The 23,913-nt window shown below is 40.8% G+C and overlaps 1 protein-coding gene across 1 annotated transcript in view; it reads right to left on the bottom strand.

Moving 5' to 3' along the window:
* The window catches only part of LOC126442674 (phosphatidylinositol phosphatase PTPRQ-like), a 402,005-nt gene extending 379,888 nt beyond the window's left edge, over positions 1-22,117 (bottom strand). The window contains exon 1 of the mRNA XM_050090726.1: positions 21,995-22,117. The gene's annotated coding sequence lies outside the window, so the exon portion shown is untranslated. The remainder of the gene's footprint in view (positions 1-21,994) is intronic.
* Between the last annotated feature and the right edge of the window lie 1,796 nt (positions 22,118-23,913).

Genomic DNA, 23,913 nt, shown 5'->3' on the forward strand with positions numbered 1-23,913 from the left:
GACTAGTGTTACGACTGCAGCAAGGCCGTTGGTAAGTAACTAATTAGTGTAAAGTCTAGTCTCCCCCCCCCCCCCCCTTATGCCACACTCTGATATACACATGAACATCTAGTCCCTCACAACCAAACATTTCCTTTATGTCGAATTACGTGATCATTAATAAACATTGTGAACTACTGTGCTAGGATATGTTATTTTATTCTGCTTTATTGCTTTCTCATAAAATTTGTGACGTTATGAAGATAGGATACTGGTCAAATTGCCTGACACGAAAATACAGGCATTCTGCGCTTGGCAGGATACTGATCAAATTGGTTGAGAGGGAAAAGTAGGTCTTCTCCGGCAGGCAATAGCTCTAAACGTAGCACAAAAAGAAACACAGAACAGCACGCCAAACTGATTTATGTGAGGTTACACACCTCTACAGCTATGTAGGTCATGTTTGGTGGAACATAAATGCGTACAAGCGAAAGGTTTGAAATGTATTTTGCAGTAGCGTATTTATTTGGTTTCTAGAGACAGGAACAGCCTTTGTAGAGAACACCTATGACAAATACCCATTGACAGAATACTGAAGCGTCAAAGAAACTAGTTTAGGTATGCGTATTCAAAAACAGAGATATGTAACCAGGCAGAATACGGCGCTGCGGCGAACAAAGCCTATGTAAGACAACAAGTATGTGGCGCCGTTGTTGGACCGGTTACTGCTGCTACAGTTCCAGGTTACCAAGACTTAAGTTAGTTTCAACGTGGTGTTATAGTCGGTACACAAGCCAAGGGACATAGCTTCTCCAAGGTAGCGATGAAGTGGGGATTTTTCCGTACTACAATTTTACGAGTGTAGCGTGCAAATAAGGAATCCTGTGAAACATCAAATCTCCGACATCGCTGGGGCCGGAAAAAGATTCTGCAAGAACGCGACCAACGACGACTGACAAGAATCGTTCAACATGGCAGAAGTGCAACCCTTATGTAGATTGCTGCAGGTATCAATGCTGGGCCATCAAGAAGTGTCATCGCAAGAAACATTCAACGAAACATCATCGATTGGGCATTCGGAGCCGAAGGCCCACTCGTGTACCCTTGATGACTGCACGACACAAAGCGTTACACCTCGCTTGGGCCTGTCAACACAGACATTGGACTGTTGATGACTTGAAAGATGTTGGCTGGTCGGACATTCTCGTTTCAAATTGTATCGAGCGGGTGGACGTGTAAGGGTATGGAGACAACCTCATGAATGCATGGACCCTGCATGTCAGCAGAGAACTGTTCAAGCTCGTGTAGGCTCTGTAATGGCGTGGGGCGTGTGCAGTTGGAGTGATGTGGAACCTCTGGTACGTCTAGATACGATTTTCACAAGTGACACGTACGTAAGCATCCTGTCTGATCACCTGTATCCATTCATGTCCATTGTGCATTCCGACGGACTTGGGCAATTCCAGCAGGACAATGCGACACTAGGGACTGTTCCAGCATTGCTATAGACTGGCTCCGGGAACATTCTTTCGAGTATAAATACTTCCGCTGGCCGCCAAACTCCCCAGACATGAACATTATTGAGCATATCTGGGATGCCTTGCAACGTGCTCTTCAGAAGACATTTACGCCACCTCGATCTCTAACGGATTTATGGACATCCCTGTAGGATTTATTGCGTCAGTTCTCTCCAGCACTACATCAGACATTAGTCGAGTCCATGCTACGTCGTGTTGCGGTGCTTCTGCGTGCTCGCTGGGACCCTACACGATATTAGGCAGGTGTACCAGTTTGTTGGGCTCTTCAGTGTGGATCAGGGAAGTTTGTTTGCTAGGTAGTCCTCAGCAATAAATTTTGTAGTATCCACGGGAAAAGGGAAAGTCCTCTCAGTGCGAAGCATAACTCACGCTAAGTTACGAGACTGGAGGTACTGGTCACCTAGGCCCAACAACAGCCAGACCTCGAAGGGAGGCTTCATAAAATATCACAGGCTCCTAAACGCGTACAGGGGAAAACGCTGACCAGAGGTGCCAGGGTGATGAAGGTCGTGTATAGTGGTGACATTATAAGGTGTAAGTGATGTAAATGCATATAAGGAGAGATGTAAGAGGCGGAAGAAGGGACAGAGTCCTTGCGAGGGGCACCTGTCCGTCATTAAGAATCCATAGCCGGCCTAAGACATAGTGCAACGACAAACGCAGTTAGTACTGTTGGTTCCATTTTAAGGAGACGCAGCGGTACTACTTAGTCACCGCCTCTGTGTAAAGACTTGTCCTCTTTGTGGGTACAGTTCCCTTAGAGCTGGTATATCAGGGGTCGATACTGTTTTCTGAATACAGTCAGAATCTGTAAAACACTTATACTGTTTGTAATTTCAATACTTATTCAAACCTCTCACCTTTTGTAATAAGGAAATTTTAACATCATAAGTAAAGACACTCTCTCACTTAGAACTATTCCCACCTTCCCCAAACTTGTTGCCCAGTAGCAAGCAATACTAATTATTGGGACACGAGAATTTTCTGTCCCTGGGTTTCCTTAAGACCCAGTATCATTATCAGCCTTAGTAGATGTTGGGAAGTAATCGGGAAGGAGACATTATGTGACACTATAATGTTTTTAGTCACTTATGCAAGCATTAGTAATTGTGGGTTTTTTCCGTGGAGGTTAAAATATCTCATTATTAGACCGCTCTATGAGAAGGATTACCCCACAAATATCAATAATCCTCTTTTATGTCATGCCTTATACAATTCTCTAAAAGTTTTGAGAAGGTTATGTACTCACTTCCTGGTTGTCACACACCTGTGTGGTAGTGGGAGATTTGGCCAATCACAGATTGTATTTGAGAAAGAGCACTCTACTATGAGTGACCGTGATAGATTTACTGAACCCACAATAATTATCTTAAAATGATAAAATATATCACCAATTAAGAGATTTTGTGGTTTGTCAAAAAGGTCTGATTGTGTGAATCATAACATTTTATGGTACTGGATTAGTAAACAGACGCCTTGTTGAGCTCCTATTTAGGAAACAATAATCACCCTAGCCTCTTCGATTGATACAAAGAGAGAAGCCATGCATGGAGAGATATGACAATGAGAGTTCTACATGGTTCGAATATTGGCACACTACTGTGTGTTTTAATAATTGTATTTGGATCAGAAGGAAGAAATAGTCCAGCTTGGAGATCATACAAACATTGTTGACAAGCTGAGCAAAGAATTATATGTAGAGAAAATAATAAGGGATGGTCTTGTGAAAGTTGGTGACTGGTCTGCACAACTGGACTACCTTTAAACTTTGAAAAACACAGCTCATCCAGTTTAGCACTGTTGAAAATATACCACTTCCTGTTAATCTAGTGTACTACTAAGAAATAATAAACAGGGAAGAAAGTTTTAGGTTCTTATATGTTGATATTAACGAAATTTTAAATGGAAAAACTATATAGCAGACCTGCTACAAGGTTTTGGTTCACCAACATTTGAATCAATCGTTTTTAGTTGTGCGTAAGTCATTAGTACCGTTCCAATGTTTTCCACTTCTTAGTTCCTACAGAGGTAGGTCTATCATTAGTGTTTAAAAGAACACCAGTGGTGCTATTGTTTAGGTAGTAAAGGAAAACGAAGTTGATAATTATTTTTAAATGAGCTATAGTCACTAACGGGCACCAACTTAAAAAAAAAGAAAAAAGAAAAAAAACGGGCATGGAAACAGCTGAAGAGCGAGTAGCAATTGTTTGTTACTAATAAAATTTTATTACGTCACAAATGTTGTGTGATGCAGATATTGCAAGTTATAATGAAATTGTAAGTAGAATAAGGAAAAACAGGAAGAATTTCTTCCAGTTACATTAGTAACAAAATAAAAGCTGCTTCATTGAAGGGTACTAAAATTACACTCACGAAAATTAAAACTTAATAAACGGGTTATTACGTTCGATTATCACAAACATAACCTCCAATATCATCAGTAAAAGAAAGAAAACAGCTGTAATAAATATCCATTTCATTATTCTGTATTCAAGTTGATTTACTTGATCCAGGTGTAAGAAGAATTGCTTCAAAGTAGCTCGAGAGGAGAACTGCTTAGAAATTTGTACAAACTTTTACAATATTTCTAATAACAAGCAGAAAAACATATGTTTTTAAGGATTAATAGATCCTCAAGAGGCCAAACAGAGATGGCCAAGAAAAAAGTTAAACTCTACAATGTACTTTCTACTACTTTTTATATCATGAGTTGGTTGGTTATTATATGAAGAGGTTTTTAACGTTACAGTAGTGAGAAACAAGTATGAAGAATAAGACAACTTAAGCTGTATGGAAAAACCCCAAATGACAGGAGAGGTAGGGGAGTTACACATAGCCTCGAATGCTCTGTTCATGAGGAATACATCCAGTCATTCCTCTTATGAGAAAGTCATGACACTACTTACCTAGCGCAGACTTAAAAGTGAAAATGATGTGGAAATTGTTCTTGAAGATGACAGTAAAATAGCTTATGACTTTTACTGGAACTTCTTTAGGAACAATTCAAGTTACTGATTTGGATGCCAAAGGCCTATTAAGAGCTGCAGATAAAACTTAGAACAACATTTCTCAGTGATGTAGCAAACCGAACAGCCACTGCAGAATTGATGATACATCAACATACAAGTAGAAAATTTTACTCAGATCTCAAGCAGAAAGTGTCAGGTGGGACAAACAAGGAGCTGAATGTATAATCCTTATCATTGTATTACATGCAAAAATCACTTTGGTGGAAGTGCCAGAACAGGAAGTCTTTTATTTAAAAACACTTACAGTGAATGTTTTTTTGCATTCATGATAGAAAAAGAGGATTTTAGTGCATATTATTTTTACCAGGAAGGAAAAGGTGAAAAGCCCCTAGTGAAGTCTGTTCTTTTCTGTTTGGCTGTCTAAAGTCTGTAGTCAAAAGCATCACAGAGGTTAGGTTGTTTTGTGACAACTGTATTGAACAGAACCGGAACCAGTCTCTGTGCAGTCTCTTGCTATCGCTTACAGATTCTGGTCGTTTGCAAAACTACAACAATATTACCCTATGAGAGGGCACAGCTTTCTAGTTGTGGCCGAGATTTTGGGATTATCTGCGAATGGCTTAGTTGCTATGACAGAATTTTAATTATCCATCAGATTATGAAGTACATTATTCACAGTACAGAAAAGTAGGCAAATTTAATGGTAACTGAAGTCAAAGCATCCATAATTGAAGACTTCATGTGCAGATGGATGAAACACAATAAGAAAAACACTTTTCTGAGGAAACAAGGACCAAGTGTAGAACTGAAAGAGATAACTGTGGAATCAGTACTCTGTTCCACTTTGTTTACTTCTGTGACAGATACAGATATGTGAAAGGATACAGTAATATTGATCATAGCGTCTAAGAGAGGATATCTTCCTCCACCATCAGAATTTGCGTATTCCTGAAGAACAGTTCCAGTTGCAGAGAAAATAATGCAAGACTTCCAGTAGATGAAGCAGTATATTACACGTGAATGTAAGACATTTTATGAGGAAATATTCAGCTGGCCAACAGATAATAATGGTGTAGAGAGCGATTGAAAAAAGTGAGTTTCAATTTATTTGCATGTTTTTTAACCTTCTCCAATATTATGCACTTTGATTAAAGTTTTATTCTTTGTGTGCGGTTCTGAATGATTTACAGTGTAATGGAATGTTAATCACCAGGCCTCCATTACGTTTCTGCATGTCATTAAGACAATATATTTTAAAACTATTAATTTTTTCATTTTTAAAACCCTTACAACAACTATTAGGTGTTACAAATAGTGAAAAGTTATACTAAAAACCAATAAACTTTCATTAAAACTCTGTTCTTATGTTTAGAAGTCTATATTTTCAGACAGTTTGCTTCTAAATTATTTTTCTTCAATTTCCCACACATTTATATTTCTTGATATGCACTCTTAATCTGCCATACGAGTAACAGTAAACTTCCGTGATACTGAAGTCAGAAAATTAAGATATGTTGCTTATCTGCTTGTTTAATGTAGGATAATATTCTTGGTTAACTCCTCCCATAGACAAATAGTATTCACTTCACAAAGGAGAGTAATGAGAATTATCTGTTAAATACACATATGCACATGCCACAGGCATCTCTTTAAGCATAGGGAATATTAACCATGGCCTCACACGATATTTATTCATGTATGAATTTTTTTATCAATACTCCATCTGAGTTTGAGAGTAACTGAGTTATTCACAAGTTTAACAATAGAAGGAAGAATGATCTAACTTTGGCATGGAAAGGATTGATATCTGGAGCTGTAAATTTCTTTGGAACTTTATCCAATGAAACAAAATATTTGTCAGAAAGCAAAGAGCAAAGGTGACGAATATGAGTAATCTCCATAGCAGATCCTTGTGTATCATAGAGAAATTCTTGGATATATTCATGGATATATATATATATATATATATATATATATATATATATATATATATATGGACAGAATGTAGTCATTTTCTTCGTATAAAAATCTATGTGTTGTATATTTGTTCATTTGACATATTCCACACTATAATATTTATCGTGAATTTTGCCATTTCAAGGAAGCGTATTTTTTATCTCCGTTAAATTGATATGATTTGGAGAATGCAAGCAAACAGCTATGAGAAAGAAACTGACGGCATAAAACAGAACTACAGTGAAGGATCAAAGAAAGTGATATGCATATTCAAATACAGAGATATGTAAACAGGTAGATTACGGCGTGGCGGTCGGCAACGGCAGTATAAGACAACCAGTGTCTGGCGCAGTTGTTAGATCGGTTACTGCTGCTACAATGGCAGATTATGACGATTTCAGTGAGTTTGAACGTAGTGTTACAGTCGGCGCACGAGCGATGGGACACAGCATCTCCGAGGTAGCGATGAAATGGGGATTTTCCCGTGCGACCACTTCACAAGTGTACCGTGAATATCAGCAATCCGGTAGAACATCAAATCTCCGTCATCGCTACGGCAGGGAAAAGATCCTACTAAAACGGAACATAAAACGACTGAAGAGAATCGTTCAACCAGGTAGAGGTGCAACCCTTACGCCGATTGCTGCAGATTTAATTCCTGGAACATCAATATGTGTCAGCGTGTGAACCATTCAACAAAACGTTATCGATATGGGCTATAGGAGACGAAAGACCTCTCGTACACCCTTGATGACTGCATGACACAGAGCTGCACCTCTCACCTGGCTCCTTCAACACGGACATTGGTCTGTTGATGATTGGAAATCATGTTGCCTGGTCGGATGAGTCCCGTTTGAAACTGCACCGAGCAGTTGGATGTGCAAAGGTATGGAGACAACCTCATGAAACTATGAACCCTGAATGTCAGCAGGGCACTGCCCAAGCTCATCGAGGCTGTGTAATGGTGTAGGGCGTGGGCATTAGGAGTAATATGGGACCCCTCATACGTCTAGATACGATTCTGACGGGTGACACGCATGTAAGCATCCTTTCTGATCACCTGCATCCATTCATGTCCGTTGTGAATCCCAACGGACTTGGGCAATTCTAGCAGGACAGTGCGACACCCAACACGTCAAGAATTGCTACAGAGTGGCTGAGATCAGAGACTTCCGCTGGCCACCAAACTCCCCAGACATAAAGGTTATTGAGCATATCTGGGATGGCTTGTAACGTGCTTTTCGGAAGAGATGTCCTGCCCCTCGTACTCTTACGGATGTTTGATTGACAGCCCTGCAGGATTCATGGTGTCAGATCCCTCCAGCACTACTTCAGACATGATGATGAGCGTTTGGCGTCATTGGCCGGGAGGCCCCTCGCGGGGCAGGTCCGGCCGCCATAGCGCAGGTCTTATTACATTCGGCGCCACATTGGGCGACCTGCACGCCGGATGGGGATGAAATGATGATGAACACAACATACCACCCAGTCCCTGAGCGGAGAAAATCTCCGACCCAGCCGGGAATCGAACCCGGGCCCAGAGGACGGCAATCCGTCACGCTGACCACTCAGCTACTGGGGCGGACTACTTCAGACATTAGTCGAGTCTATGTCACGTCGTTTTGTGGCGCTTCTGCGTGCTCGCGGGGGCTCTACGTGGTATTAGGCAGTTGTACCAGTTTCTTTGGCTCTTCAGTGTATGAACCAGAGATATTTTAACGTATAAAAAATAAGCAACTAAGTTGTCTTCAGAAGCGGATAGAAATTCGGTACAATGACTATGGCTGTGTTTGTACTGATCAGACAGTTGTGGTTGCAAGAGGTTTCGTGTAGTCCATGGAATACCACATACAAGTGAAGGAGTACACGTTGGAAAACTTCAAGTAGATCTGTTACACACAGCTGGTTTCTTGAGTCACATATTTCTCTTTGAAGTGACTCTTTGTCACGAATTTCACTGTAGTCGTATTACGCTCAACTGAGTCCATGGATTTATGATATGAATGGGCATACTGATAAAGACCTGTCACATTATCCACTGCCAATCTTGAAATATATTCGAGTTATGACCACTGGTGCTGTTACAGAACAGCGATCTGTCACGAAATGTGTGCCACTGAGGCAATGATATGCTGATGATGACTGTTCGCCAGAATTCTTTACTCTCTTTGAGAGATCATCAATCAGATGAAACGAGTTTTATCGCCCTATGAGCTTAATTATTTATGTTTCTGGGCCGGCTTCAAGTCTGCCTTAAGCTGCTAAGATTTAAATTGGTTATTATAACACAATATATGTATATATTGTTAGAGATTAACATAGAAAGAATAAAATTTCGTTTATTATCAATTTACATTGTCTGTCACAACTGTGCTGCAGTAGGCAGCGGGACTCTGTAGTAAAAATTTTCTCCCTTTTGGTAGACAGCTGTAGAGTTTCCTTCTGGGGGTTCTTAGACACACACTAAACGTTACAAGCAGCAGGTTTCTGTAACTGTAGACCCAATGCAGATTTGCTTCAATCTCTCTAACACACAAGTTAACTGGGGAAACTTATGCTTGAAACAAATACTGCGCCTTAACATCGTTATGAACTCACTGCATTAAAGATTTTTCTAGCAACATGGCCATTTACAGTGATGCTGACGAAGTCTAGGTACGACTATTTTGTGCTACGGAAAGCTTAATTTCACTGAGAGCATTATGGTTTTGTGACATTGTGATTTTCAAAACCATCTCTCAACAGGTTATTCATGAGAATTACGTCGTCTTCCTTCCATGGATTCCCGTTAATTCGATGCATCTACGTGAACTACATCCACGTACTTACTCCACAAGCCATTTTACGGTGCGTGGCGGAGTGTGCTCTGTACCGCTACTGGTTACTTCCTTTCCCGTTCTACTCGCAAACATAGCGAGGAAAAAGCGGTTACCTATATGCCTTCCCGTGAGCCATAATTTATCTTATATTCGTGTTCCTTACGTGAAAAGTATGCTGGACGAAGTAGAGTACTTCAGCAGTCATCTTCAGATGCCGGCACTCTGAATTTTCTCATTAGCGTTGTCGAACCGTAAGTCGCCTTCCCTTCACGGATTCCCACTTGAGTTCCGAAATACTTCTGTGTTGTTCGAATCAACCGGGAACAAATCTAGCAGACCACTTCTGAACTGCTTCGATGCCCTCCTTTAATACGACGTGGCAGCCATCCCACTAGGAGCTAAAGGCCGATTTCGGATCGAACAAAGATCAAGCAAAAATGGTATAAAAACGCGATTTTTTCAAAGCGCTCTATTTCCTAATGAAAGTCCATTTTCATTGTTGCATGAAGGGACATAAAAACTGCCATTTTTTCAAGCATTTTTCACTGTTTTTAGATCACGTCTGGGAAAAAAACCGATTTTTTAAAAATCTTAAAATTTCAAGCAAATAAGAAGAAAGAAGATTTTACACAGAAAAATAAATTTTTAAAATACTTTCTGTGTAGATCGAAGCGATTATTACTAAGAAGTGTAAACTTTGTGAAGTGGGGAAATCAATCGACAACTATCGTTCACATGGGCGCACGGAAAATAAACATTCATATATGAGTAAAGAATGTGATAAAAAAGTATCAAAAAATTTGTATCTCACCAATACCAGAGCGCTCTGTGTATGTGGAAAATATATTATATATCAATATTATAAAATGCTCTACAAGAAATTTTCGAACAGTTAACACACGAAACTCTTGGAATCCATGAAAAATAAGGAGGAGGATAATACAACAAAAATATATTAACTGTCAAGAAATTAAAGATTCTGAATATTTTTATCCAGATCCAGCGTCTAGGGGCAAGGTGCAAGCAAGTGTAAGATCTATTATCCAGAACATTGGAAAATAAAGTGATCAGTATCTGTGGTACAGAAGTTGTTACATGTTGTCTTACAGAACATCTACTAACGACCAATAGTCCAGAATCAACAGGCTACAGGTTGCACTGCCTACTGCAGGTGCAACAATACAGAAAAATGAACTTTCATGAAATGTTTAAAAATATCGTTTGAAACTCTGTGTTGTGAGTCATATGTCAAATTTTTCTTGCCGTATATAATTTTGTAGGTGAGGGTATCATTTGGAATTATATCGAATTTTATCACTGACAGGGGCACACAGTGTCATTGCAGTCTTTGGTGTTCTGAGGAGGAGCAGACAGAAGTTCAGAGCACTCTCTTGCCCATGGGGCGCGAAACTGCCACTAAAGGCGAAAGAATCGGCAATGATCAACAGCATGAGGATGCAGAAGGCAGTGGAAACCACTGCATTAACGACACGTAACGTGTATCCACAGGACATGTGCCCTCTAACTGAAGAAGTGTCATGATGATCTCTCCATTGGCAAATGATTCCGAAACAGTGCTCCATTCGGATCTCCAGGAGGGCTCTGTCAAGGGAGAGGTAACCATGAGAAAAAGATTGAATAAACAACGAAAGGATAACGTTCTACGAGTCAGAACGTGGAGTGTCGGAAGTTTGAAATTGGTAGGGAAATCAGAAAATCGGAAAACGGCATTGCAAAGTTTCGATCTATATATAGTAGAGGTCAGTGAAGTGAAATGGAAAGAAGACAACGATTTATGGTCAGACGAGTGTAGGGTAATATCAACAGCAGCAGATAATGATACAATGAGAGTAAAATTTTTTAAGAACATGAAGGTAGCGCAGAGAGTGTGTTACTGTAAACAGTTCAGTGATAAGGTAGTTCTCATTAGAATTTACAGCAACGTAACACTGACATCGACAGTTCAGATATACATGCCGAAGTCGCAGGCTGAAAATGAAGAGATAAAGAAAGTATGTGGTGATACTAAACAGGTAATTCAGTATGTAAAGCAACATGAAAATCTAATAGTCATGAGACTGGAATATGTTTGGAGGGGAAGGTGTAGAGGATAGGGCTGTGGGAGAATATAGGCTAGGTACTAGGAATGAAAGAGGACAAAAACCAGTTCTGTAACAAATATTAGCTAGTTGTAGGGAATATTCCGATGAAGAATCACAAGAGCAGGAGGTATACTTGAAAAATGCTGGGAGATACAGGAAAACGTTCAGTTTGATTATATCATAGTCAGACAGAGGTTCTAAAACCAGGTACCGGATTGTAAGGTGTACCCAGGAGCAGATATGGATTCAGATCACAATGTACTGGTGATCAACAGTAGGCTGAAGTTTAAGAGACTAGTCAGGAAGAATCAGTGCTCAAAGAAGTAGGGTATGGAGGTACTAAGGAACGACGAGATACGTTTGAAGTTATCTGAGGCTATAGACACGGCAGTAGGAAGTAGCTCGATAGGCAGTACAGTAGAAGAGGAATGGACATCTCTAAAAAGGGTAATCACAGAAGTTGGAAGCAAATATAGGAGCACCATGAACGTAACAGCTAAGAAACCATGGCTAACAGATGAAGTACTTCAGTTGTTCGATGAAAGAAGGTAGTACAAAAATGTTAAGGGTAATTAAGATATACAAAACTACGAGTCACTGAGGAATGAGATGAAAGGGAAGAGCAAGGAAGCTAAGACGGAATGACTACTCGAAAAAGTGAAGCAATCGAAAAGGAATGAGTGTTGGAAGCACTGAATCAGCATATAGGAAAGTCAAAACAACCTGCGGTCATATTAAAGCAAGGGCGGTAACATTAAGATTGCAATGCGAACTCCACTCTTAAATGCACAGAAGAGAGTGGATAGGTGGAAAGAGTACACTGAAGACCTCTCTGAGGGGGGAAACTTATCTAATGTTATAGAAGAAGAAACAGGAGCCGGTATAGAAGAGATAAGAAATGCAGTATTAAAAAAAATGGGAATTTAAAAGAGCTTTGGAAGACTTGCGATCAAATAAGACAGAAATGATAGATAACATTTCCTCAGAATTTCTAAAATTATTGGGCAAAGTTGCAGCCAAACGACTATTCACATACGTGTGTAGAGTCTATAAGTCTGACGATGTACCGTCTGACTATCTGGAAAATATCATCCACACAATTCCAAAGACTGCAAGAGCTGACAAGTACGGCAATTATCGGATAATCAGCATAACAGCTCATACATCCAAGTTGCTGACAATAATAATATATAGAAAAACGAAAAAATTTGATATGTTAGTGACGATCAGTTTGGCGTAAGGAAAGGTAAAAGCATCCGGGAGGTCGTTCTAGCCGCTGTGGTTGATAATGGAAACGAGAGTAAGAAAAGTCAGAACAAGTTTATAGGATTTCTCGACCTGGAAAAAGTGTTCGACAATGTAAAATGGTGCTAGATGTTCGAAATTCTGAGGAAAACAGGGGTAAGCTACAGGGAGTGACCGGTGATGTACAACAACTTCAAGAGCCAAGACGGAGTAGTAATCGTTGAATACCAAGAATGAACTGCTAGAATTAAAAAGGGTGTAAGACAGGGCTGTAGTCCTTCGCTCCTAGTGTTAAGTTTACACGTGCAAGAAGCAATGATGGAAATATAAGGAAGGTTCAAGAGTGGAATTAAAATTCTCGGTGAAAGGATACCAACGATAAGATTCACTGATGACATTGATATAGACTGGAATTACAGGATCTGCTCAATGGAATATACAGTCTAATGAGTACCGAATATGGATTGAGAGTAAATCGAAGTAAGATGTAACTAACGAGAAGTAGCAGAAATGACAACAGCAAGAAATTGAACACCAGGATTGCTGGCCGTGAAATAGATGAAGTTAAGTAATTCTGCTACCTAGGCAGCAAAATAAACAATGATAGACGAGCAATGAGAATATAAAAAGCAGAATAGTACTGGTAAAGAGGGCTTTCCAGGCCAAGGGAAGTCTAGCAGCATCAAACATAAGCCATAATATGTGGAATAAATCTCTGAGAAAGTACGTTTGGAGCACCGCGTTGTATGGTAGTGAAACATGGACTGTGGGAAAACCGGAACAGAGGAGAAACGAAGCATTTAGGATGTGTCACTACAGAAGTGAGTTGAAAATTAGGTGTACAGGTAAGCTAATAAATGCGAAGGTTCTCTGCAGAATCGGAGAGGAAAGGAGTATATGGAAAACATTAACAAAAAGAAGGGACAGAGTGGGACATTTGTTAAGACATCACGGAATGCCTTCCATAGCAGTAGAGAGAGCTGTAGGTCGTAAAATCTGTAGAGAAAGAGAGAGACTGGAATACAAACAGCAAATAATTGAGGACATGGGTTGCAAGTCCTACTCTGAGATAAGGGGGTTTCCATAGGAGAGAAATTCGTGGTGGGCCGCAGCAAACCTGCCAGAAGACTGTTGATTAAAATAAAAAACAAATTCTTACCTGACATGTTGATCACATAAATGGGGTACTTTTCTATGAAACAACAGGTTTACGTTAACATTGCCTTACAGATGTGTAACACGTTTAAAATCACGAAATGTGTCGTAAGCCTTCAGATACTTGTTTGAGGGACCTAAGTTTCACATCTCTTGTGGAAAAAATTCATTTTTTTCAGTTTTCACGTGGATACTCTATAGCGTGAGATGATCAGACAATGCAAAGCCAACGAGTTGATTGTTTTTACGATTTGTCTGAAACGCAACGAACATAAAGTAGATCACGTGGAACTGTGTAGAATTATAGGTAATTGTGACATTAACTGAAAATATCTCTTGTAACTCAATTTTGTACTCTGTACATCTTGTTCTTCAGTGAAAGGCACGGGAATTTTCGAATTTTTAAGCCTTCCTTGTTTCAGTTAAAGTTGATATTAAGGATAGTGTTTGACAACAGGCACACAAATTTTCGTGTTTTCTACTATAATTTTATCTTCTTTTGGTAATGCCTCTTTTATCTTAACATTGCATCATTTCGATCACTCCATCGAAGACGAGCCCCGTTTGCACTTTAACTCCAAGGGAAGCTTACTGTTAGATTACATACCCCTGTAATTTCTTTAAAAACCTAAAAATTCACCAAGCATGTCCAATCACTTCTGTTTTTTTTTTTTTTTTTTTACTTTTCACTTTATCATTCATGAGTATATGATCTTCCATACCTAATTCATCGACATGGCACGAACTCAAACATAACAAAACTGATGAAAACATAAAAGCATGCTCCATACTAGACAAAATATTATTTCCTTTTCTTATGGACACGAAGTCAAAAAGTTTGCTACATAGTTCTCAGTTTCATTCAACTGTTAATAATACACTCCTGGAAATGGAAAAAAGAACACATTGACACCGGTGTGTCAGACCCACCATACTTGCTCCGGACACTGCGAGAGGGCTGTACAAGCAATGATCACAAAACGGCACAGCGGACACACCAGGAACTTGGTGTTGGCCATCGAATGGCGCTAGCTGCGCAGCATTTGTGCACCGCCGCCGTCAGTGTCAGCCAGTTTGCCGTGCCATACGGAGCTCCATCGCAGTCTTTAACACTGGTAGCATGCCGCGACAGCGTGGATGTGAACCGTATGTGCAGTTGACGGACTTTGAGCGAGGGCGTATAGTGGGCATGCGGGAGGCCGGGTGGACGTACCGCCGAATTGCTCAACACGTGGGGCGTGAGGTCTCCACAGTACATCGATGTTGTCGCCAGTGGTCGGCGGAAGGTGCACGTGCCCGTCGACCTGGGACCGGACCGCAGTGACGCACGGAAGCACGCCAAGACCGTAGGATCCTACGAGGTGCCGTAGGGGACCGCTCCGCCACTTCCCAGCAAATTAGGGACACTGTTGCTCCTGGGGTATCGGCGAGGACCATTCGCAACCGTCTCCATGAAGCTGGGCTACTGTCCCGCACACCGTTAGGCCGTCTTCCGCTCACTCCCCAACATCGTGCAGCCCGCCTCCAGTGGTGTCGCGACAGGCGTGAATGGAGGGACGAATGGAGACGTGTCGTCTTCAGCGATGACAGTCGCTTCTGCCTTGGTGCCAATGATGGTCGTATGCGTGTTTGGCGCCGTGCAGGTGAGCGCCACAATCAGGACTGCATACGACCGAGGCACACAGGGCCAACACCCGGCATCATGGTGTGGGGAGCGATCTCCTACACTGGCCGTACACCACTGGTGATCGTCGAGAGGACACTGAATAGTGCACGGTACATCCAAACCGTCATCGAACCCATCGTTCTACCATTCCTAGACCGGCAAGGGAACGTGCTGTTCCAACAGGACAAGGCACGTCCGCATGTATCTCGTGCCACCCAACGTGCTCTAGAAGGTGTAAGTCAACTACCCTGGCCAGCAAGATCTCCGGATCTGTCCCCCATTGAGCATGTTTGGGACTGGATGAAGCGTCGTCTCACGCCGTCTGCACGTCCAGCACGAACGCTGGTCCAACTGAGGCGCCAGGTGGAAATGGCATGGCAAGCCGTTCCACAGGACTACATCCAGCATCTCTACGATCGTCTCCATGGGAGAATAGCAGCCTGCATTGCTGCGAAAGGTGGATATACACTGTACTAGTGCCGACATTGTGCATGCTCTGTTGCCTGTGTCTATGTGCCTGTGGTTCTGTCAGTGTGATCATGTGATGTATCTGACCCCAGGAATGTGTCAATAAAGTTTCCCCTTCCTGGGACAATGAATTCACGGTGTTCGTATTTCAATTTCCAGGAGTGTACGTTGGATATCCTGTCCCACCAGCTTGAAAAATTCTGAAACTCATTTACAACAGGACACGAAGGCGACGAACCTAACCATTACAAATGTGAATGTTGACCTCCACACCAGTGTTAGGAATATTTTCAGTGAAGATTATTTTTAGTCCTCTAGCTCACGGGGAATGAGTAGAAATAGTAGTTTTGTAACTTGTTCATTTATAGAGAAAGAAATTTTATTACTTCATTTCTAAAACGACTTTCATACTGATGCCATTGAAGTCACTCAAATTGTCATTTCCATAGATATGGTTACTTCCAAGTTCTTAATTTTCTCGTGGATTGGAACAACTAAAGGATGATGTGGCTCATTAATTATTGGTGAACCAAACCCGTCATTGGTCTTAAATGATGCCATAATGTTAGTTTCTCAATGACATGGGTCCCTATCACATACATTCCATTGGTCAGATTAAAATGTACGTTAATTACCTCAAATGGTATAATTTTTGGAAGGTCATGAGTGGCGGTTTTTAAATTTTCAGTAATAATTTGTTCGCCAAATCACAGTACACTTCGAGCACTGCATTTTCTGTCCATGTGACCTACCACAATTCTCACGTGCTCGTTCCATTTCGTATCACTTTGTAACGTTGAACCCACATATTTACACAACGTCACTGTGTCAGGAAGGGCACTATTAATTCTGTATCTGAGCATTAAAGGTTTGTTTTTTCTACTCATCCGAATTAACTTATATTTTTCTATATTTAGAACCAGCTGCCATTCATCACACTAACTAGAAACTTTGTCTAACTCGTCACTCAACTTCGACACCTTCCTGTACATCACAGCATCTTCAGGAAATAACTGCAGGTTGTTGCTCGATTCTCATCAACCAGGATAGGAAGCTCACCAATCGTTAATTTGCTGTCTTGTTTCACAAGAACTGATCAGCTGAACAGCTGTGCAGGAATGCCTACAAAAATTTGATTCTAGTGCAGGAAGTAGTTAACAAAGCGATACAAATTCCACCATTGCAGTGGTAGCAAGAGATCGCTTGGAAGTGATTCGAAAGTATGCAATTCTGACAAGGGAGAAGGTTCCAGTTTAATCAAAGTACATTCCTCTTTTTTATCTTTATCTGTTCCTATCAGAATGCTAAGTATACATGCAAAACCAAATGTGCAAATATCAAGTTGATTATGTAACAGTAACCTTTACCATTCTTCTTTTGAGTAGTGAGGTATGACCACAACGTGTTGTCTGATAGCTGAGTGGTCAGCGTAACGGAGATCCGTCCTACGTGCTCGGGTTCGATTCCCAGCTGAGTCGGGAATTTTCTGCGCTCAAGGATCGGGTGTTGTCTTCATCATAATTTCATCCTCATACGGCGCGCAGGTCGCCCAATGTGGCGTCGAATGTAGTAAGAGCTGCACCAAGGCGGCCGGACCTGCCTCGCAAGGGGCCTCCCGACCAATGACGCCAAACGCTCATTTCCAGTACCACAATGTGTTCTTCGCTTGGAGAGATTAGTCAACGATAGCCTGAATCCTATGAGGTTAAAGAGATATCCGCAGACAAAATATCCAGAGCATGTAAGTAAACCCATCGAATTTTTTGAGCGTCATGAGCAACAACCAAAAGGAAACGTCGTATTCCTCAAAAAAAGAGGTACCAATTCCAATTCAAGTCCTATGAACATATATCTAGGTATCCCACTTGACTGCAAAATCCAAATCACCACACATAATTGGGGAGAAATTAATTCTTCCCACAGCCATCTAAATGCAAGGAGAAAGGTTAGACGAGAGTCTGAAGTTGATACCACAGTCAGATAATATCGTGATCATTGTCTTGATACAGCAGCCTCTGATATGACAAATCAGTTGCTGCAGCGTCATCATGAAATCCCAAATTTCGCCCCGCAACTTCATGACAGTACTGATATGGAAAACCTTTCCCAGCTTCTTACTATTGTAAGCTTCTGTTACGAAAATGAAATGCTATAGAACTTTCTATTTTTCAAAGCTCTGGGAGGGAGCGCTACAGGCGAAACTATTTCTTTTTCGTCCATTCCTTTTTGTTGGCTGCAATCTGTCTTGGACAAATTATATTCGTACATGTACCAATGGGGCGGCAGCATTTACCGGAACTACGATGGTTGCCCAGAAACTAATGCACCGCATTATTTCCTCAGCCGAAAACAATGCTACGAATGCGAAACGTTACGTATCCATCATCTGAAGTCCCCTGAGTGAGCGGGCGAAGTTTTCATCACTTGCCCTGAAAAACAGGTACCGGTTCCTATTAAAGTCCTAAGACATCGTGATTCTAGGACAGTTTCAAAATGACGTCCGCAGGTGATGTACGTTACAAACAACGTGCCGTCACTGAATTCTTCACTGCAGAGGAAGAACTTGTGGGGAATATTCACAAACGCTTATACAAAGCTTATGGAGCATCTGCTGTCGACAGAAGTACAGTGAGTCGCTGGCCACGAAGCTTGAGGTGACCAGAGGGCGATTCGCCGGAGTTCCACGATTTCAAGCGGTAGGGGAGACCATCCATGACTGTCACACCTGGCACACCTGACCTAGCCAACTCGGACTTCCACTTGTTTGGGCCATTAAGGACACCACTCGTGGAAGACATTTTGAGGACGATGAGGAGGTGATTCACACAGTGAAGCACTGACTCCGCCACCAGGACAAGGACTTTTACCGACAACGCATACACGTCCTTTTTAGTGCTGGAGGAAGGCCACAGAACGGGATGGAGATTGTGAGGAAAAACCGTGTGTATACATCAAACAACGGTCTTCCGCGTGTGCAATTCTCAATGTGTTCAATAAAGAAAAAGAAAAATATGCGCTTCATTATTTTCTGGGCAACCCTCGAAGAAAGCGGTTCGTAGCAAGGGGATGTGCTGTTTTAGCTTCAGTAAAATTCACACCAGAAAGCATTGGCTTCTGAAGTAATACAAGTCAATAAAGTGCTCAACAACACTGTCAGTGTTGCAAATTTTGTAAAACTACAAGGTTTAAACAGTAGCTGTTTTCCATTCTTTGCGAGGAGATGGGTTGTACACATGCACCGCTTCTACTGCACTCTGAGCTAGCTCGGCTGTCACGTGGTAAAATGATTCGTCGCGTTCTGGAGCTCAAGGGTGACTTTTTCCTACTGAACAGCAATCCTACACTCACAACTGTGTTTTAGAATGACAAATGGATTGTAATGTTATACTACTTGACCGACGTCTTGAGAAGCCGAATTTTCTCTAGGGACACTATGTTATCAAAAATGCCGATTTTTAAGATCGTGGCGCCCTACGTCGACAATGCTGGAATCCAATATGGGTTTGGCCCACCCTTATCCTTGATGACAGCTTCCACTCTCGCAGGCATACGTTCAATCAGAAGCTGCAAGCTTTCTTGGGGAACGGCAGCCCATTCTTCACGGAGTGCTGCACTGAGGAGAGGTACCGATGTCGGTCGGTGAGGTCTGGCTCGAAGTCGGCATTCCAAACCATCCCAAAGGTGTTGTATAACATTCAGCCCAGGACTCTGTGCAGGCCAGACCATTACAGGGATGTTATTGACGTGTAAACAATCCACCAAAGGTCGTGCATTATGATCAGGTGCTCGATCGTATTGAAAAATGCAGTCGCCATCCCCGAATTGCTCTTCAACATTGGGAAGCCACAAGGTGCTTAAAACATTAATGTAGGCCCATGGAGTGACAGTGTCACGCAAAACAACAAGGCGAGCAAGCCCCCTCCATGAAAAACACGACCACACCATAACACCTCCGCCTCCGAAGTTTACTATAGGCACTAGAAACGCTGGCAGATGACGTTCACCGGGCATACCCACACCCTGCCATCGGATCGCCATATAGTGTACCGTGATTCGTCACTTCACACAACATTTTACCACTGTTCAATCGTACAATGTTAAATGATCCTTTCACAGAGCGAGGCATTTACCGGCGTGATGTGTGGCTTATGAGCAGCCGTTCGACCGTGAAATCCTAGTTTTCTCACCTCCCGCCTAACTGCCATAGTACATGCAGTGGATTCTGATGCAGTTTGGAATTACTGTGTGTTGGTCTGGATACACATTACGACCCTCTTCAACTGTCGGCGGTCTCTGTCAGTCAACAGACGAGATCGGCCTGTACGATTTTGTGCTGTATGTGTCCTTTCAAATTTCCACTTCACTATAGTATCGGAAACGGTGGACCTAGAGATATTTAGGAGTGTGGAAATCTCACGTTCAGACGTATGACACAAGTGACACCCAATAACCTGACACGTTCGAAATCTGTGAGTTCCGTGTAGCGCCCAACTCTGCTCTCTCACGATGTCTAATGACTACTGAGCTCGCTGATATGGAGTACCTGGCGGTAGCTGGCAGCACAATGCACCTAATACGAAAAACGTATGTTTTAGGGGGTGTCCGGATACCTTTGATCCCATAGTGTATCACTTCAGCGCCGCAAGATTCATAACATCTTTCGAAGGGCGAAAGTGCTTGCGTTGAAGAAAAACTTGTACTTTGGAAAACCCGTATTGAGAACAGTAACTGCAAGATGTTTTCTTGTCTCTATGAGTTTGCGGAGGAAAATAGTGCCGATGTAGGGAAAATTAGTACCATTAGTGTAGGGTATGGTTGTGGCCTTACTCAGCAATTCCATGATATATTTCCGAATTCTTCATTTGTGGATGATTCGACCCACAAGCCTTTCGATACGATCGACCACTTATGAACAGTGGGACAGGAGATGTTAATGCAATTCTGAAGTGATAGAACTGTTCGAAATGAATTTAAATAGAAGTCTCTCGAAACTTTTTGGGTGCAGACTCGGAATGAATATGTCAAATTCAGCAAGATGCATATTGGACGTGTGAAAGCCCTTCTTGTCGACTTGCTTGTGAGATTCAACATTTTCCACGTTGATATTAATGAAGACGGAATTTCGGTCTCAGCTGCAGATGTAAAGGGGCTTACAAGTCACTGTTTCAGACATCCAAAGAATACTGGACCTGCTTTATTCACAAATTCAAGCGCCACATCACACTAAAAGTGCACATGTCAAAATTATCCAAATTTTGAACCATGTGTATTTGTGCACTTTTTTATTTTCTTTCCAGATGATCAGTCTGAATAAAACAGTTTCTAAATGGGTATTAAAATTTTGATTATTGTTCTATCGCATTTGCACATTGATATCTTTCAAATACGAAAGAATTCGTAATGAATTAAAGTCCATATAAATGGATAAATGGAAACAAACTGTAAACAACTAACTTATTTGTGAACTAAGTTTTTTTAAAAAAGGTTTCTTAGCTTTCAGTTCCTTTGAATAATAGAAATGTATGATAATTTCAAAAATATTTATATTTGATATGATCGAAGCAGATTCTCTATTAATCTGTACTGTTATAATAATAATAATAATAATAGTAATAGTAATTACTATTATTGTTATTATTATTATTGTAACTGATAGTTACAATAGACAGAACTAAGTGGATATCATGGGATATTTTTGTGCCAAGTATAAGAAGTGTTGAAGAAGGAAAGAAAAATGGGGCGGGAGGGGGACAAAAGAATTTTTGTTTCAGAAGGTGAGTGCAAAGGGAAAAACTATGAGAACCCATGCGTTGGTGGCCAGTACTGTGGAGGCCAAGTGTTCGGTTCCCAGCGACCACCTCACATACGTCTGATCTGGAAAGGTCAGTAATGGGATGCCTCTTAGACTACATAACAAGCCATCAAAGTGGTGCCAAGTAGAAAGGCTTGAACCAGTCTGGCAGCAACATGATATCAATTTATTTTCGTATCGCTGTTCCAAAGAATTTTCCAAACTGTAGGACCAGTAGATAATTGCAGTTAACACATGTTTTGAAAGAAATGTTCAAAATCATGTAATGAGATGGAAAGTACATACCAAGGTTAAGGCACCTTCCAAGGTTGTAAACCTTAGTACCTTTTCCGAAGAACTGGAATTTTACTTCATGATTTCCTTGGTCATATGGAATCCGGAAAATGTCTCTTTGCCACTTCCCGTCAGGGTGCTATCAACATAAAACAGGATCTCCTATGAGTATAAATACTGCAAAATCACAATACTGTAACAATGAATGCGAATTTTGAACTGAATTTAGCACATTGTAATTAATCCTCTACATAAGGAGACATATTACACTAAAGCAGAGAAAAAAGAAGGAATACTATTACTAGCAAACAGAGTACTCATCAAGAACAACTGTGAAGTAGTTAAATCTGGAGAGAACTAAACTTAAGAAATTAATGCAGAAAAGACTAAATAAGTAACACATAAGATGCATCTCGGAAATACAACTGTCTCCCAAAGAAGTGTTGGAGGACACATCTATAATATTTACCCACAGAAATGCAATCTCTAGCAACAACAATGTTTCCAAATACAAATCAAAGTTCTTTCTTCATAAGATTCTGATCATTACTGTATGTGAATAATGGAATTAAAATAATTAGATAATTACAAACTTTTAAACGCCTTTCTTGTACTTTTAAACATGTATGTAATTTAGTGTGTACTACTATTATTTTTCCAATTCAGTGACACTGCAGAGACTGAACATGAGGTTACAGTGTACATTATATTTTATCCTCCTCCTAGCCACATACTAATTTATTTTTCGCTGTTCTTCACATAATTATTCGATACATCCAACTGAAAGCACGTCTTTTATGCTACATATTTCTTGTTAATCGTCGATCATAATCATATGGCTATTTCTCCATTCACAAATGTTCTTCCAGTCATACTGAATAAAGGCCTATTCCCTTATCTCATGCTATACTACTTCTAGAATCTGCTCTTTGTTGCATTATGGCTGACTTGTAGGAACTGCATTCCTTGGTATATTTTGTTGTTATGAGTAAATGCTTTTGTGGGCATAAGAAATCCCCATGCTGCAGTACATTAACTTCATAACAATCTCTAATGTCCTTTAATGTTCAATAATTATTTGTCTCCACTCGCAGACTATGAAAGAATACTACTACTCGACTGTGCTTTATGAACACACATGCTGCTAGCACCATAATATAGTGTAGCACCAGTTCATTACATATGTAATAAAATTAATGAATTTTCCGGAAGGTGGCGTCAGTTCTGAAACTACTTGTACTATTGTTTCAGCCAACTTATGCATATCTATCCGTTTTCCTGGTCTTAACGAACGTTGCTACAATTGTCTTTCTAGCAGACTATTAAAAGCAAGTGCTGACTTCATAGAGATTTCCTTCAGCTGTTTTGTAACAACTCAGTGGTTCAAGATCCATTTCCCACCTTGTTTAAGTATACAGTAGTGATAGAACTACACATGCCGTAGCAGTGCCCGTCTATGACTGAAAATAAGTTAATTTGTTCAATATATACTAAGAAACTAAAAACAAAAAGGAAGGTTTACGAAGGAATTAATCCCATAGGACGGAAATTAGTAGACACATGGACAAATACAGGCAAACAAATGACTACAATTTTTAAAGAGAAAGAGGCCCAAAAACTGGGCTAGTGAATAATGCGTTGGTCCATATCTGGCCTTTATGCAAGCAGTTATTCGTCTTGGCATTGATTAAAACAGTTGTTTTGTGTCCTCCTGAGGAATCAAAACCAACAATATCAGAGGACAAAGAGCAAAACTGGCATGAAAACAGCATGAAATTACGATTTTTTTTACCAAAAATAGAAATTTTCACAGAAATGAGGAAAACCACATTAATGGAGGAAAAATAGTCAAGCTGTATCCTTCTTCATACTTCGAGCTTCATCATCATCATTGGCTGCTGAGCTTTTTCTACTGTTTTTTTTTTTCTCTT

Source organism: Schistocerca serialis, unplaced genomic scaffold (assembly GCF_023864345.2).
Source record: "Schistocerca serialis cubense isolate TAMUIC-IGC-003099 unplaced genomic scaffold, iqSchSeri2.2 HiC_scaffold_1400, whole genome shotgun sequence".
Classification (NCBI taxonomy): Eukaryota; Metazoa; Arthropoda; class Insecta; order Orthoptera; family Acrididae; genus Schistocerca; species Schistocerca serialis.